This window comes from Saimiri boliviensis, chromosome 7 (assembly GCF_048565385.1).
Source record: "Saimiri boliviensis isolate mSaiBol1 chromosome 7, mSaiBol1.pri, whole genome shotgun sequence".
NCBI classification, from domain to species: Eukaryota; Metazoa; Chordata; class Mammalia; order Primates; family Cebidae; genus Saimiri; species Saimiri boliviensis.
Genome location: NC_133455.1, coordinates 2,766,098 through 2,778,766, shown reverse-complemented (window position 1 = coordinate 2,778,766; position 12,669 = coordinate 2,766,098).

Genomic DNA, 12,669 nt, shown 5'->3' with positions numbered 1-12,669 from the left:
AAGAAAAAAAAAAAAGCAGCATGTGTGGAATATAGCATTGTTTATAATGTTGAAAATCTGGAATCAATACAAAAATCAGTCAAAAGGAGACAGCTTTTCAACATAAGGTGAATTCACTTAATAATTAAGTCATCAAAATGGTAATTTGAAAGTTATATAACAATTATTATATGATAAGAGGAAAAGTGGGTTATAAAATTGCATGCATAAACTAAACTGAAGATATGTAAAAATATAGGGAAAAATCACAGATAAGAATACACAAATGGAGCTTGAAGGCATTATCGGCTTATGGAAATTATAGGTGAGCTTTTTCCTCTATTTCCCAAACTTTGTGTAGTATCATTATTTGTTTTGACTATTTTAAAAGGCATAAAGTATAACTAACCAGGATTAAATGAAAGGGCAACTGGTTTGTTTGTTTGTTTGTTTGTTTTAAGAAAATCCTTTTGGAATGTTTTCTCTAAAAAGCAATTTGACTGATTTTAAATACACGTGGCAACAAGGATAAACTGCTAATGAAGAGTTTACAAATAAGAGATCCAGCTGAAACAGATAAAAGTCAGTCACCATTAGCACTTCCTGGGCAACACAATAGGCCGTTTGTTTGAGAACAGTTATTCTCTTAAGTAGGTTAAATCTGTCTCTGCAATCTTGTTTGGAGGATTGATTTGCATCTGAAACCCTCCTTGAAGTACAGAGATAAACTTCGACCCAATTAAGATTGCTTTATCCAGTATTCTCATTAACAAAATTTAACATCGTAAAATTTTCCCATGCACCATCATTTATCACATGAATAAGGTTTTGTGTTCATTGTGATAAATAAAACCAAAGTAACTGTTTACACACCTGTTCGTAGCTTGGCCTGTAAGGTTCGTTGGGTACCCACTACATTCTGGGAATAGTTTGGGATGCTTTATGTCTCTCATCTCATTTAATTTTCATGATGCTCCTATGAGGTTGGAATTATTGGTTCTCTATAGCAATAAACACTGGGTGTCGGAAAGCTGTGGTTTGCCCTGGGTCACACAACCCATCCGTAGATGTGTATTCGGTCACTTATTCATTCAATAGACAGTAAATGAGCCACTATTTTGTGTGAGGCACCAACAGTGGTGGCCAGTAGTAATATAGGAGTTAAAAAGAAATGATTTAGGCAGATAGTGAGGGTACAGAGGTCCTCAGAAGGTTTCCCTTTTAAGGAAAAGCAGCACCCAAATCATTTTCTTTTCTAACAAAGAGAAGCCTGTAAAATCGAGGGCACACATAGATAAGCAAGCTAGAAGCTTGCACTGGTGAATACCTGCAGCTGTGCCAAGAGGCCAAGGCTACCTGGGGGATAGGTGTGTTCAACATGGTGGTTTCTTCTTCCCTTATCAACCACGGGTATGGTAGGGAGCAGACAACATGGCGCCAGCCAAGCAGAAAACTGTTTGCATAATAAAAAGATGCGAGGGGGGCACCCGGTTCTCAGAGCCCGATGTAAATGTCACACCTGGTCCCACCAATCTTTGGGCCCTATGTAAAGCAGACACCACCTCTTCAAGCCAGTCTATAAAAACCTGTACACTTCACCACTGGCCAGAAGTCCCACTGAGGCACTCTGCTCTCTCGCAGGGGAGAGAGCTGTTCTTCTTTCTCTTTCTTTTGTCTATTAAATCTCCACTCCTAAACCCACTTCTTGTGTGTCCACATCCTTGATTCCCTTGGTGTGAGACAACAAACCTCAGATATTTACCCCAGGCAATGACACCGCTTCAGTAGTGAAGGCTAGGGAGGACTTTACCAACCGTCTGTAATCTATCAGCCCCACATGAGCCACCAAAAAAAAAAAAAAAAAAAAAAAAAAAAAAGTCTTAGTAATAACAGTGCGCTTGCTGTGCAAACCAGCTTGCAGACACTCCCAGACCTCCTTCAATCAGCGGGCCTCCCCACTCACACCCTCCTCAGTAGAAACGTCAAAGGTGCTGCTGGGTCTTGGTTGGATGCTTCAGCTACAGAAATGCTTGGGGTGGTCAGTCTAGTCCAGTCCAGTTCACAGGCAGGGTCTGGCACCAGGGATTCAGTAGGTCCTGGACATCCTGATCATGTATGAAAAATCGACTGTGCACTCATGGGTACCTGTTCCTAAAAGCAGGGCTGGCTGCGCACAGTGGCTCACGCCAGTGATCTCAGCACTTTGGGAGGCCGAGGCAGGTGGATCACCTGAGGTCAGGATTTCAAGTACAGACTGGCCAAGATGGTGAAACCCCGTCTCTACTAAAAATTTTTAAAAATTAGCTGGGCGTGGTGGCACATGCCTGTAATCCCAGGTACTCGGGAGGCTGAGGCCGGAGAATTTCTTGAACCTGGGAGGTGGAGGTTGCAGTGAGCCGAGATCTCACCACTGCCACCCCAACCTGGGGAACAGAGCAAGACTCCTACAAAAAAAAAAAAAAAAAAAAAAAAAAAAAAAAAAAAAAGCAGGGCCAACAGTGTCTGCATGTCCAAGGGTGAAGAACTCCTGGTCTTGCAGACTCACTCCAAGGTTTTTCTCACACTAGAGTCTGACCTCTGCTCACCACATGGTACCTCTCATCCCCAAATTCTGTTTTCAGTGTCAATCTTTAGGACGCTTCTGATCTGTGCAGGAAGAAAATCCTTACCATGTACAGTGATGTATCATGTCAAACAGCTCCACATGATTTATAGCAACCAAAACCACAGGCGTTTTCCTTTTGCTCTTGGTGTTTAAAGAATTGAAGTGATGATGGGTGAAATTTCAAAGGCACCAACAGGTAAATAATTAAATAGTAATGTAGATGAGGCTAGCATATCACATCCCAAATCAGTTCTACCTCCGCTACAGGTCAGTTCATACAGTCAGCAATTTCTGGAATAGATACATTTTATGCTAGTGCAAAACCCAGAGTAACTGTGTGACTGAACATGGGGAGAAATGGAAATTTACATCGACAATTTAAATTTTATGTGTGTGATTTCTGTATTACCGTTTGAGGCAGTACGAGTCTTACTCTGAATGATATTTTTCAAAGTAACCTCTTACGTGAATTCTCCGCACGCTGTACGTACTGAGGCTTTGTGATCATTTCTATTAACAGTTAAAGTAATTTGGACAAGGTGGGGTTTGGCTTTGTACAGATCGGAGACCAATGAGTGATGGATAGATAAATACAACAAAATTGCTCATTTTAAGGTACTCATTTACCACAAAACAGTTACCCTTGTAGTTCACCAAGATAGATTGCATATTTGCCCAAATGGAATGTGTCCCCAACTGAATTCTGAATTTCATTTCTGCTTCAAAACACATTACCTTGAAAACATAACTTGGCAGTGTTTCTCAAAGTTTGATCTTGACCAACTGACATCAGAATTAACTGGAGAGCCCCTTAAGAACCCAGGTGCCTGTCTCTAGGGACTGGTGCAGTTGCTGGGGCTTAGGTGCGGAAATCCTCATATTTGATAAGCTCCCAGGTGGTCCTGCTGCACATCCTGAGGTGGGACCCACGGCATCTTTCATCAGGGTGTCCTGAGCTGCACCATCAGAAGAAAGAAGTGCAGGTATCAGCTCTAACCATTTCTTGGGGTTTGCTTATGTTTGCATTTTCCATTTTTTCCTCACCCATGAATTTCTTTGCAGAGAAATCTTTTCCGTCCATTTCTTTTCGTGAAGATTGGTCTAGAGAGAGTTAAACTAGTAATCCCACCACTGCCGACGGGGCCCACCAGGCCGCAGCAGGTCACCGGAGGCTTGCCACGGGTCAGAGGTGGGGGCTACCAACCCCACCATGCAGTGGGGGTCCCACCCGCCACCATGGACACCACAGTTATTCACAAGATGCAGGAACCGAAGGAGGGTATGGGTGTCCTCTGCATCTTACCCATGATTACGGCTTCACTTATTCTCTTATTTTTAGAATCAATTTTATTCTAAGTAGAACCTGTCCCTGTGAGGAGCCCAGTGGCTTCCCATGTCTGCTCTAGAGGATGCTGGCGAAGCACCCGGGCCCACTGCTGGGTGGGGAGGGCCAAGGTCACTGGGAGGCACGCCTATAAACTGGGGGGGCTAACACAGGCCAGGGTCGGCCAGGGCCGCTCAGCTGCAAGGCCTGGGAATCCTGAGAGCAAGAGGGTGTTGAGCTTCGCTCCTGAGCCCCGAGGGTGAGCTCGCTTAGCCCAGTGGTTCTCGACTACAGGATGAACCAGAATGAACTGAAACCAACATGGTTGGCTACACACACGGCTGGTTCAGCCCCAGAGTTTCGGATGCCACAGATCAGGGCTGGGATGTGAGAAGGTGCATGTCCACAGATCGCGGTGCTGCTGGAGCTGCTGCCCAGGCCACACTTGGACTTGGAGAGCCTCGCGGCCAGCGTGTCCACATGAGGAGGCAGAAACTAATGACTGGCCACAGCTGAAGGCAGACTCACCTCGCAGAGGGCAAGGGGGTGGCATCGGGACGGATGGGGCAGGGCAAGCAGCACTCCGGGACCAGGGGGAAGACAGGTCGTCTGAAAGGAGTCACTGGGGTTAGAAACCAAGAGGGTTCTGGAGCCCACGGAGGCCTCTGAGAATCAAAACCACTCTGTGGGAGGGCAAGAAGCGGATGCCAGGCCTGAGAAAGCGTTCTTTCAAGAAGATGGACTCTGGAGCGAACAGAGGAAAGAAGGAGCCACGGGAATTTATTTTTGTTTTACTTTGCTTTTGTTTTTCCCGATTGTTTTTATTGTGGCAAAACACACAGAGCATAACATTTGCCATTTTAATCCTTTTTATGTGTACAGGGCAGTGGCATGAAATACATTCGTGACGTTGACACATCGGACCACCGCCACCACCGCCCGCCTCCACAGCTCTGTCCATCTTGTACACTGAAACACTGTCCCCACAAAACCCCATCCCCGTTCCCCACCAAAGCCCAACCCCTCCGCCAGCCCCGGCAACCCCGCTTTACCGTCTGTCACTGACTTTGACAACTCTAAGTACCTCCTAGAAGTGGATTTGTATTTGTCTGTTTGCCACTGGCTTACTTCGCTAAGCTTAATGTCCTCAAGATTTGCCCATGTTGCGGCGTGTGTCGGGATCCCCTTGGTTATAAGGCTGATAATTCCCACTGCACGGATGACCCCATTCTGCTCATCATTCATCAGTGGAAACACACTTGGGCTTGTCCACACTCTCACTCTTTAATAATGCTGCTATGAACAGGGGGCACAAGTATCTCTTCAAGACCCTTGTTTTGCTTCATTCTTAAACATGAGGATGGCTAGTTAGACCCTGTCTCTTAAAAAACAGAAAGAAAATATTAGCCAGCTGTGGTGGCCCATGCCTGTAGTCCCAGCTACTCAGGAGGCTGAGGCAGGGGGATCGCTTTTCACCCAGGAGGTCGAAGCTGCAGTGAGCTATGATTGCACCACGAAACTCCAGGCTGGCTGACAGAGCAAGACCCTGTCTTAAAATACATTATCTAAAAATAAAATAATAAAGAAAATTGACAAAGACAGCTAGACGATGTTGACATGTCAAGGAGGAAGCCCCAGGAGAGAAGAGTGTTGAGAAGAAGAGAGGGGAACTCGGGAGAAAGAGGAATCTTAAAAGGGGGACTGCAGAGCTGAGCTCAAGGGACTCAGTGTGACGAGGCAGGTGCAGGGGTGGCATGCGTGGCTCACAGACCTTGGCCTGAATTTTCTCAGGTGGAACCAGGGTCCGAGGCTCCGGGGCCTGGGAAGGTCAGGAATCTCCATGAGGAGCGTGGAAAATGGAATTAACTGGGAAGGAAAGGAGCAAAGGACTGACTGTGTCACCCCAGGCCACACTCTGCAGTCTGGTGCGGGCCTCTGGGTGGGGACGGTGGGGGTCCCCAAGTCAGCCAGGAGTGGCAGAAAGGCCACAGTGTGGGGGCATTGACGGTATGGAGGGCACAGGGGGAAAGAAGCAATGGCCCCAGGGTCTGCCTGGCATTGGAGTGGAAGGGCTGTGGAATGAAGTTGTATATTCATTCCTCAGTTCACAGATACTCTTAGCAAGCTCGTGACAGGCAGCTCTCTGGGCTCCACCACCAAGAGATCCAGATGCAGCAGGCTTGGGCAGGGCCTGGGAATCTGCATTTCTATCAGGCTTCCAGGTGAGGCCCATGCTGACATTCCACAGGGGGCACTTGGAGACTTGCCCATCTTGTCCAACATTCTCATGGTCTAGCATGGAAAAAGGAATGCAGAGAGCTTAGACGAACAGAAGAGAGCCCCGTTTCTGGGGAGCCAGGTCAGGGTCCCCTGCCTCCGCCACCCTGCCCACCCCAAAACATCTCCCTTGTGAAGAGACCTCGATATTCAGGATGTGTTCACATTTTGTACATAGAGAAGAGACTAGCTTCAGCCTCAGCAATCCTTTCCCTCTGGATGAATACTCCTGGATAAGCCGCCAGCCACGCTGTCTTGGGTGTACCTACCATTGCCACGCGGTCCCTCTAGTTAGCTCAGGGGCCTCGGGGCCAGGGGAGAGGCTGGGCAGCTCTTCCATTCAGCCCAATCAGAACAACAAGATAAATATGAAGGGAGGAGGGAACTGTTCTAAAAAATTACATTGAAGGGATTCACAGGAATTACCTTAGATCTTGTTTTTCAACTCCATCTCTTCCTTTACAAACAAAATCCGGATCACGGGTTTAAAAGGGTTTTGAGATCCTTGAATGAAAGGAACCAGGTCAAAGCTTGCTCTGAGTATGTGGTTTTCTGCTTTAACAACTTGGGAAACTGACTGGTTACAGAATAGAGCCAAAAGTCCTGGACGCAGCACTCAGGGTTCATGTTGGAAATTGAAGTTGGAAATGGATGCTCGGTGCTGCAAAGAAAACTTAGTACTGGGAAAAAGGATCTCTCAGTAAAGCAATTCTTTTTACTCCTGCAGAAAGGGTACTCCCATAGCAATTTTGCCATGAGAGTACAACGAACAAAGGAAAGCAAACATATTTACTTCTTACACACTGGGGTCGTCCTTACTGCTGTGTCTGATCTGCGTTGGCTGGAGCCAGACTTCACAATCTAAACTAAAACCCAATTGGCCAATACCCTGAATCTTTTCTAAACAGGTAAAAGCAATGGAGAGCACAAAGGGGAAGTCCAAATAAGGCCAGAGGCTGCGAGCTGGGACAGGCCCGTGCGCGCGTCCGGCACAGACATCTCGGTCACAGTACAAGGACATGGAATGTACTCTGTGCCTGTGAGCATGTCTAACAGCTGCCTGGGACAGGGCTTCTAGCAAAAAGGCTTTTGAAGCAAATGTTTAAAACAAACTATTATTTCTAACACTTAGGAGTTATTTTTTCTGAAGAAAGGAAACTTTGAAGAGGAGCTCTTTACTCCCCACAGGTCCTGATGAGCTTCTTTTCCGTCTAGTCCCTGTCACCCCAGCACAATCCGCCACGGTCCTATTTTCAGCGTTACCGGAAGTGACTTGGGATTGCTCTGTTCTCTGGGTTTCTTCCACTGTTTCCCTGTCCTGGGTTGCTCCTGTGCCCAACGCCAGTGAGCACTAGTGGCCGTTCCTAAAAATGCATCGGAAACATCCAGGCTTCCTGCTCCCCTTTAAAAACGTTCCAGCTGTCCACCAATAGATGAGTGGATAAAGAAAATGTGGTCCATCCAAACAGCAGAGTAAGATTCAGCCATAAGGAGGACTGAAGCTCTGAAACAGCTTACCATGCAGGTGAGCCTTGAGAACACGACGCTGAGTGAAAGAAGCCAGACACAAACGGCCACCTAGTAGTGTATGATCCCGTTTCTGTGAAACAAACAGAAAAGGCAAATCCATAGAAGAGACAGAAAGCAGACGTGTGGTTGCCCGGGCAGTGCAGGGAGAGGGAGCTGGAGAGTGACAGTTTCATTTTGGGATGATGAAGATGTTTTGGAAGTAGAGGTAGGTGTTGCGTAACATTATGAATGCCTTAAATATCATGGAATCATTCGCTGTAAAATAGTTAATGTCATGTTATGTTCACCTTAATTAAAAAAAAAATAACCAACCAAAGATATAATGTGAGGCCCAGCTAATGTGAGTCCTCATTCTCTCCCAGTAACTGGCTAGGACCAACAGCCGCTGGCCCCTCAGGTCAGCACCCACAATCCCACTTGCCACACTCCCTGCTTCCCTTGTCGGGCCACCCACAGGAGGACAGAATGTCATTTAGACACAGCACCTAGGAGGGTGTGTTCAGCAGTCCAGATGCTCATGTTTCCTTGCTCACCAACTTGTACAACTACGTCTGTCTCTTCTGCAGCATCCTCTCCTGTGACTCCCCTGCCTGTGCCTGGTGTTCCTGCTGTGCTGAATGACTTGCAGTTCTCAAAATACTTCACTCGGGCTCAGGCCAACGTGCTCCACCGTGCCTACCCTCCTGTTCCCTACAAACCCAAATCATCCCTCACGGCTTCAGCAGCACTGAGTCACGAAGCATCCCCCAGCAACCGCCCTCTGAGCACCCCCAGGATTGGTGGCACTCTGCTTACTTTCTCTGGTGGGTTCACCCCTCTAGATGCAGCCCCCAGAAAAAGAATCTTGATTCATTTTGCAGCTTCCAGAGTCAGGCACAAAGTTATACCTAACAACTGACCCCAGAAAGGTCCTGGTGGTGCTGTCAACATAGAAGCTTTTCAAGGTCACATTTTTTTCCTCGAATTTCTTTTCAAATTTACTTTGAATTTTCCTTTTTAAATTTGAGGTGAGCTTCTCGAGACATGATGTTTGCATTATCAGAAGAATTAGCGGTTTTGCCTCTGTCTTGTTATGTCACAACGTATGCCTTTAGAAACTACTTGATACTTCACACACCAAGACACTCCCGCAATGTTCTTTAGCAGAGGCAAAGAGTTCAGGTGTATAGAGAAAATAAAGCAGAGGAAAAAGCGTGACTTCTACTCTCTAAGGTCCATTCGTGGCAGTTCCTCCCGAGTTGAGGCTCTCAACATCTACTTGTTTTACTGCCCCATCTGCTGGCAGGTCTCAGAACGTCTTTCCTATCAACATCTTAAATCCTTGGAAAAGTTATGTTCACATGGTATTCCAAAAGGCATCTTTAAGTTTTTAAAAAGGGAAAACCTTTGGAAAGCTGTTTTTATTTCAAACTACTGGCTTCTGATACCTTTTGACCTCGCCCCAAATTTATCAGGCTTCTCTGAGCATAAAAATAACTTGGCCTGATGTTACCTTGTTGAAATTCCTCGCACCCATCCCAGATCTCCTGGAATCCGCATGATCTGGGATTCTGTATAATTTGGACGTTCCCTCAGTGGAGACTTACACTCAGGCTAGTGTGGGAAACACTGATATCTAACCTGCCCCTTTCATGGCACAATGAGACACAGGATTTGGGAAGGTGGCTTGGGGAGCCTTCAGCCCTCTCCAGCTCCCAATTCCCAAGCATGCGCTTTTAAGTATGAATAATAAGCAATGTGTAGGCTGGGCTCAGTGGTTTACGCCTATAATCCCTGCATATTGGGAGGCCAAGGTGGGTGGATCGCTGGCACCCAGAAGTTTGAGACCAGCCTGGGCAACATGGTGAAACCCTGTTTCTACAAGAAATACAAAAAAAAAAAAAAATTAGTGGGGTGTGGTGGTACACACCTGTAGTCCCAGCTACTGGTGAGGCTGAGGCAGGAGAATCATCTGAGCCCAGGAGGTCGAGGCTACAGTGAGCCAAGATCACACCATTGCACTCCAGCTTGAGTGACAGAGCCAGACCCTGTCTCAAAACAACAAAAACAACACAAACAAAATTATCCGGACATGGTGGTGGGTGCCTGTAGTCCCAGGAGGCTGAGACGAAGGTTGAGCCAGGGAGATGGAGCCAGGGAAATGGAGGTTGCAGTGAGCCGAGATCCCGCCACTGCACTGCAGCCTGGGCAACAGAGCAGAACCCTGCCCTTTAAAACCCGTCTACAGAGGCGACCCTATTTCTACTACCTCCTACAATCATTTTTGTATTTATGGAACATAACAAGTCAGGCAGTTAGTGAGCCGCAGACCCACTTACAGCTCGACAAATAAGCCTGGTCTGTCTTACAATATTTCCAGTTGTTTTGTGGGTGTTGGCTTTGCCTCCATGAGGAAATTAACTCCGATGGAAGGTACCTAGCTCAGCACCACCTGCGGCGCCGTGGAAATGCAGCCGGCGGGGCCTACCTGCGGAGCCTGCAGACAGGATTCTCTGGTCTGCAAGTGGTCTTCCCGCAGGTGAAGGCTGAGAACCCCCGCGGTCCATGTTGGCAAGGCACCTGCCCGAGGCACAAGTCGTTGAAAGCTAAGGTTTCAGGACATGGCCTCCTGTACCTTACACTTGCATTGCAGTTTTATTTTCTTTGGGGGCGAAGTTCAGATCTCTGCGATGCGTGACAGCTTCCGATGTTGAGGGCCAGCTCAAGAAGGGGTGCGCTCCTACAGTAGGGCGCTCGGTGCCCACGTGGGCACAGTTTCGAAGTCTATGGAGCGTCTGCTTCGTGCGCGGCCGCCCAGTTCCACGAGCTAGTAAGGAACCGGGCCGACCCAGTGTTCCAGCCGAGGCCAGGGGTCTGGGCGAGGCAGAGGAGCAGGGCCGGGCCTGGGTGGGGGGGGCCGGGACCTGTGGGCGGGGCCAGGCCTGCGAAGTCCGCGGTGGGGGGGCGGGGCGGCGAAAGAGGATCTGGGCGGGCCCGGGCGGTGTCTTAGAGGGGTGGGGCCAGGGCCTGTTGGGGGAAAGGGGGCGGGGCCTGTGAGGGGGCGGAGCCAGGCCTGTGCAGCCCGTGGGGAGAGTCTGGGCCGGGCCAGGCGGGGTTCTTGGAGGCCGGGGGCGGGGCATGTGGGACGGGGCGGGGCCTGGCCTGTAGGGCCTGTCCCGGTCTGGGCGAGGCCAGGAGGGTTTGGAGGGGCAGGGCGTGGCCTCTGGGGCGGGGAGGGGCGGGGAGGGTGGGCGGGGCCAGGCCTGCGAAGCCCACGGTGGGTGGGCGGGGCGGCGAAAGAGGATCTGGGCGGGCCCAGGCGGTGTCTTAGAGGGGTGGGGCCAGGGCCTGTTGGGGGGAAAGGGGCGGGGCCTGTTAGGGGGCGGAGCCAGGCCTGTGGAACCCGTGGGGAGAGTCTGGGCCGGGCCAGGCGGGGTTCTGGGAGGCCAGGGGCGGGGCATGTGAGACGGGGCGGGGCCTGGCCTGTGGCACCTGTCCCCCGTGTCTGGGTGGGGCCAGGGGGTTTTGGAGGGGCAGGGCGGGGCCTGTGGGGCGGGGAGGGGCGGGGCCTGTGGGCCCTGTGTGCGGTGTCTGGGCGGGGCCAAGCGAGATCTTAAAGGGCGGGGACGGGGCCTCTGGGGTGGCGTGGGGCCTGGCCGGCAGGGCCTGTCTGGGTGTCTGAGTTGGCTAGGCGGGGTCTTGGGGTTAGGGGCGGGGCCTGTGGAATGGGGCGGGGGGGAGCCTGCGGGACTTGCGTCAGGTGTCTGGACGGGACCAGGCGGGGTCTTGGAGGGGCGGGGCTTGCCTGGTTACGCCCTCTACACGTCGAAACCGCCGTCCACGGGACAGCCAATGAGTGCGTGGCGCGCGCCTCTTCCCGCCGTTAGTGGGCGTAGCGTGCGGCAGCACGAGGCCAACGCCCGAGAGACGGTGTTCATCCGCCTGGGAAAAGAGCGCCGGTTGCGGCCGCCCGCGTGCCGTCGGCTGACACCGGAACCCAGTGCCGAAGGCGGGGTGGGCGCGGGCCGCGGAGGGATCGCCGCGGGAGCCGTTGGGGCTGTCGGCCGCGGGCTGAGGAGCGAGGACGAGGAGCAGGGCGAGGGGGCGGTCCGAGGTGCGGGGCCGGGGGGCCGGGGCTGCAGAAGCTGGGATGTGGGGGGCTGCGGGGGCAAGGCCCGTGGCGCGGAGGGGTTGGGTGCCGGGACCCCCGCGGGAGGCGCTCCGGGACCTCCGGCCGGACCCACGGTGCCGCGGTCGAGGCCGCCGCCGCACTGCGCTTCCGGGAGCCTTGGGAGCCGGCCGTTGGGGCGAGGGCCGGGAGTGCGGGGCTCTGCGGGGCTCCGGGTCCAGGCGGGTGCCGGCGGCCGGGGTCGGGCGGGGCTCGCGCGGACGCGCTGGCTCCCCGTGCTCACCCCGGCGCGCTTTTTTTTTTCCGTTTTCACGCTGTGGCCGCAGACCCCCCACGTGGAAGGTGGCGCCCGACGGCGTCTGCGCGTGCGGCCGGGTGGCGCGCCGCGGGCTCCTGCAGGGGCGGCGTCGGGCGGGGGAAGCGGCCTCGGCGGGCCTGGGAACGGGCGGGCGTGCGGCCTCCGGCGGGGGCGGGTGCTGGGAGCGCGCGCCTGTGGTCTGACTTGAAGAGTGGCGTTTCCAGACCCAAGTGGCTTTGAAACGGGAAGGCCGCGAAGCTGAGACCCGGCGCCGTGCCGGGAAACCTGGACGCGGGGCGCGGGGCCCGGGCGCTCGGCGCCGGGGACGATGAGACTCAGCTGTCTCCCCCGCGGGCGCCGGCGGCCGCCCCGGATCCGCCTGTCGGGGGCCAGGCTCGGGCACTGCCGCGCCGCGTGAGGAGCGTTTCCTGCGGAACGCGCGGGCTGGGCGCTCGCTGGTCCCGGACCATTGTTTCCCACGGTGGTTTGTAAGGTGTCGAGCGGGGCGCTGGGTGCAAAGGCATGCATTGTGATTCGCGGCCCAGCCG